Source organism: Triticum aestivum, chromosome 5D (genome assembly GCF_018294505.1).
Source record: "Triticum aestivum cultivar Chinese Spring chromosome 5D, IWGSC CS RefSeq v2.1, whole genome shotgun sequence".
NCBI classification, from domain to species: Eukaryota; Viridiplantae; Streptophyta; class Magnoliopsida; order Poales; family Poaceae; genus Triticum; species Triticum aestivum.
Window position 1 is genome coordinate 526860339 of NC_057808.1, and position 5523 is coordinate 526865861.

The following is a 5523-nucleotide window of genomic DNA, read 5'->3' on the forward strand; positions in this document are numbered from 1 at the left end:
AGCGGGACTGCGCAGAGCACGCGCACGCCAAGTACGCGCTAGCACTACAACTGGTGCTCACCTCTAGTGGGGCCCCTCATGACGGGGAGACGAGCTCCGCAGAGTTCTCAGAAACTCGACGCGTCGCGACCCAGCTCAAGGCTGGCACTGACTAAGGTAAACCACAACCGAGAGCTCGCACCCGGATTCATGAGCTCACGAGGACACAAGCTCGCATTGCATAGGAGAGTAAAAACCGCAGTTTGCTTACACGAGGGGCTCCCCCTCCCAAAATGCTCTTACAAGTTTTCCAAGGGCCATGCCCGAGTTTGTGCGCAGGGTGAAACGACAGGGGAACAAGGGATCAGCCGAAAATGTCACTCGCTGCGTCACCCGCGGATGGATCACTCGCGTCATCGTCGTCTTCATCAGCATCGCCGGAGCCATTGGCGACGCCCCCATCGCCGTCGTCAACCACGTCGACTTCGTCTGCGACGACCACCACCGCGTCATCCACCGAGGTGAAGGCCCTGACCAACGCGTCCACATTGTCCTCAACCCAACGCGCCAGGTCGCCCCGGACGGCCATGGGTACGGGGCAATGGCGGCGTCGAAGTCGAAGTTGGGGTCGGCATTCCGGAGGTGGCTGAAGGCACGAGAGAAAGCACGCTCGAGCAGGCCACAACCCGTTTCTTCCACAAGCTGGCGAGCTCTGGCAGATCGAGCCTCCAGGCGCGTCACCACCTCGGTGAAGAAGGTCAGGTGGCTGGCATAATCATTTGAGTAAGGGGCCGGCGCCTCCACGTCGCAAATGTGGCCCAGGGCGATATTGGCCCTGTTCCGGAGATCCTGAAGCATTGGGGCATGCTCGCGCTCCAGCGTTCGTCGCTGGAGCACTTCCTTCGTGTTTTGCCTCGCCACAGCCTCTGCGTCATCAACCCGCTCCGGAGGGAACGTAGTTCGGTGTGGGCGGAGGCCAAGTCCGGCTGCACCGTGACCAGGGCGGCGGCCGTGGCTTCCGCACGCCTCTCAGCCTCGTCCAACCTGGGCCTGAGGGCAGCAGCCTTGCCCTCATCCTCCATACAGGCTAGCTTCAGCTTCATGTCGTACCTGCCCTCCAAGTCAGCACGGACCCGGGCCACCTGGCGATCGATCTCCTCTTGGATCTTGGCCTCGCGAGCCCCAACGGCGTCCTCCTCCTAGCGACTTGACGCTCTCTCGTCTCCAGTCACTCGAGCTCGAGGCCGCGCTCCATGGCCTCCAGGTCCAGAGCCTCGCCACGCTTCTGGACCTCCTCATCCTCCACGGGCGTCCCCCTCAGCGATGCAAGAGCGGCCCTACGCGCCTCCACCTGCTACACAAGGGACGCGCTGCAGGCCTGGAGCTCCCACGCGCGCTTCTCCGCGGCCTCGCGACGACAGTCAGCCTCGCGAGCCTCTTCCAAGGCTCGCGAGCGGGCTTCATGGGCAATCTTGAGGGACGCCTCGGCATTCGCAATCTCAAGATCGCGCTGATAGCAGCCGAGGTTGATGGCCACCTTCAGCTTGTGCTGCTCCTCCACCAGCCGGAGACCTTCAGCCCCAAGGCGCGAGTCAACACCAGCGAGCTCTTCACCCAGTCGACTCATCGCACCCATCGCCTCCTGGAAGAGCTCGTGACGAACAACGCTCCGCCCGCGCTCGAGCTCGAACGCTCGGCCCACCTCGTCCTCCACCTCCGGGGCGGCGGGCAGGGCACCAAGTGGCGCGACACCTCCCGGCAGGGGGCTGACGCCGCACCTGACGTCAACCCAACCTCACAAGGAGCCTGAGCCGATCGGGGCTCGCTGCTTGAAGAGGAACCGAAGACTAAAGCCAACCAGCTGCTGCCCACGAGCAAAGGAGGAGTCTTCGGCACGCCCGCCAATCTCCACGCCAGGTCGTGGGGGAGGGGTGGCCAAGTCACTGGCTCGGTACGCCGCGAAGGCGGAGACGCTCCCCAAACCGACCCCTCTCCAGGGGCGGCAGGCGGGCCAGGAACGCTCAAGGCCAATGATGGAGTTGGAGAAGGGGGAGGCTGCTTCTTGGGAGTCGCAACAGCTTCGACGGGAGAACCGTGGAGGAACAACGTCGGAATAAGGCGACTGCATGCGGGAAGCCATGACAATAAGATACTTACGCGTCAATGGCGATGTACTTTCGCCGCTTCAACGGCCCGAAGATATTGCTGCCGCCAGGGGATCCTTTCCTCTTATGGAGCTCCTCGAAGTCTACACACAGACGACCGAAGCGCTGGACATGACGGCTAGTGCGCGACGGGTCCGAAGAAGAGCTTGGAAGGATGTCTCCAGGGGTGCCCGGTTGCGGTGAACAGCCAGGCACCGTCTCACCACAACCCCCCGAGGCGTCTGGAGCCTTGGTGTCGGGAGCCGCATGCCACGCCTCCTCAGCGACCGACGCCTCAGGAGGGGGTCGCGAGCTCCCGAGGACGATGCCCCAGGATCACCGAGCGGCACGTGCTCGCCACCAGCCTCTGACAGAGCTCGCCCTCCTGCATCCCCACCCTGGGCGAGCTCGGCACCAGCGGCAAGGGAGGGAACCAGGACGACGGGGTTCTCATGAGGCCCCTCCAGGCCGATCGGTTGCGGCCCCCACTCGTCAAAAGGAGGCATGTTCTCTGCAAATTCATCCTTGTTCTTGAAGCGGTACAGTAAGCAATTCTTCCCAGGCAGTTCGGCCGGCAAAGGGACACCCGTCAGGACCCTGAGCACTGTCTGCCGCGTCCCGAGAAGGAGCCCAAACTCCTGAAACCTCATGTGGTCCTGGCTGTGGAGCAAGGTCCACATCGGGCGAGAATGGTGCTGAAGCAGAGCAACCCGGCGCTTGACAAATTCCTTCACCACCATCGGCGCGGTCACGCCGCGATCCTTCAGCAACCTCAACCTGAGCTAGACGTGGGCAAGGCCGGGGCTCGTGAGCCACAGATGACTCCAGCTGGAGTTAGGAACAGCGGGCCCCGACGGAGCCTAAAGCAGAGGGCTAAGCACGCCGGCATCAACGAACACCCATCGTGTCCGGAACTCGCTCGTGGATGGAGGAAGCTCGAAGTCGATCCCCTCGCCCGCCGTCGCAGCCACGGCGTGGAAGCTCGCGCATCCCGAGCTTTGTTGTGGGTCGGTCCGATGCAATGACAAGAAATGGCGAAGCAGGGCCACAGAAGGGGCTATGCCGGCCATGGCTTCGCACACAAAGGCGAAGAGAGCAAGAAGAGTCATAGACTGAGGGTCGAGATGCAGCATGTGGATCTGGTAATGCTCAAGCACCGCATTAAAGAAGGCAGAGAAGGGAGGAATCAAGCTAGCCCAAAGGGCATCTATGAAGATTGGGACCTCGGTGGTTGTCTGAGCCGTAAAAGTGCGAGACGCGGGCCAAGCCACCGTCTCCCCCCACTCATTGAAGCTGGAAGCAAGCATCGGGCGCACCTTGTCCATGGCCTCGTCGTTGAGCACCCGAGACCAGCTGAGCGCCGGCGCAAAGGACGGAGGCGCAGCTTGAAGAGACAGAGGACTCTTCCCCTTCTCAGCTTGTTTCGGCGCCATGGCGATGGAGCAGGCTGAGCGCAAGTCAGATTGGAGAAGAGAAGCAGAGCCACAAGGAAGCAGGGGAATTGGGGAAGCAAGCTACAGGAGGCGGAGGAATAACTGTGTAGGCCGCAGGGGCCGCATAGCCAGCGGATTCAAAGGCATCGTGGGGAAGCGGAGACGCCCACGTCCAATCAACCGCCACGCGTCGACCGAGGCCGCATGCTTTTGGGGCCTGCGGCGCTCCGAACTTGACCCTTGGCTTCGCCGTGAAGCCAAGCCCGAGCGCTGTCGGCCTTGGGCCCGGGGGCTACTGTCGGCGTTCTGGGAACGGGGGTCCCCAGACCTGCCTGCCTGCGGCCCACAGTGTGGCTAAGCAGCAGGCCGTATGGCCCATCTTCGTCAACAAGGCACCCAAGATCCTCGGGAGGCGGACGATGCAAGACCTCCTCTGGAGTAGCCTAGACCGGCAGGCTCACGAGGAGCAGAGATATCAAGGCGGGGCGAACCTCGCGAGGCTCTCGTGACGTGAGCCATGACGAACGGCACCAGGCGGGTGCCAGGCGGGCGCCAGTGCGCGCAGCGTCTCTATTTCCTCATTGGTGCTAAGGAGGCCAGCGCAGGCGAAGAGTACCGAGGCATCAAGCAAAGGTTGCCATATTGGTGCAACGAGACCAAGACTGGAGGATGGCAAGGCGGAGGTCATCGTGGAGCCCCAGACGGCGTCACCCCAGTGCTTTTCGCAGGCGAAGACCGCTTTTGTCAGGATAGCTTGTGCTAGCTGCCCCCCTTCAAATTTGCCCGCCGTTGTTGGCTCCCTTCCCGCTCGATATTTGGGAAGAGGACCAGGGCCTCTATAAATAGGGCTAGCCACCATAGTAGGAGGCAACTGATCCCGAACTAGTTCAGATCATCCTCAACTACGCAAGCACAAGAACTCCTCATCCTTAGGAGGCTGTTCTTCCCTTGTACTATTCATCATCAGCCCAAGAGGCAATCCACCACCACGACACTGGAGTAGGGTATTACATCACAATGGTGCCCCGAACCAGTATAAAACCCGTGTCTTTCTATGTTGCTAGTTCATCGAGTTCATCCGCGAGATCTTAGCGAGCTAGAGCGTAGATCGGTAGAAGCGAGAGACTTCGCGCGCACCCCAGTGTTTGAACCTTAAGGGTTTGCCGGAACCCCACATCCGACAATCTTCACGAAGATCTGCATGCCACCACGTAGGTGCTCGACGCCAGAGTGTCGTGGATGCTCACGGGCCGCGTCTCCAGCCCCATCCGTGGCCACCCGGTCGCCTGCCCGCGCTGGCGCATACGGGCCGGCTCCGGGCGACCCTATCGCTGTGGTCCCCTTTCTCTTGGGGGGCATGCACTACTAGGAAAAGGGCTATAGATGATATGGACACTAATGGCGCACCAGACATGTGGTGCGCCACTACTATATATTAATGGCGCACCATGTGTTGGTGCGCCATCAGTGTCCAAATACAAATGGCGCACCACATCCACGGTGCGCCACTAGTAACAATTTTTTTTTCAAAACTAGTAATGGCGCACCTGCGGATAGTGCGCCATTACTAGTTAAACTAGTAATGGCGCACCGCATCCACGGTGCGCCACAAGTAATTTTTTCAATTATTTTTTCAATTTTCTTTTATTTTTTTCCAAAACTAGTAATGGCGCACCACATCCATGGTGCGCCACTAGTAAAAATTTTTCAATTTTTTTTTAATTTTTTTCAGAACTAGTAATGGCGCACCGTGGGAGTGGTGCGCCATTACTAGTTGAACACCTTTTCAGTTTAAAAATATTAAAAAAATTGATGGAAATGTCAAAAAATAAAAGAAAATAAGTTTCCCATGTGATATGTGGTCTAGTTGTTGGGAAAATTTACAAATATGAATTTCGAGTTTATTTGCAAAATTTCTTCGGAATTTTTAAAATGGACATAACTTTTGCATCCGAACTCGGATTAAA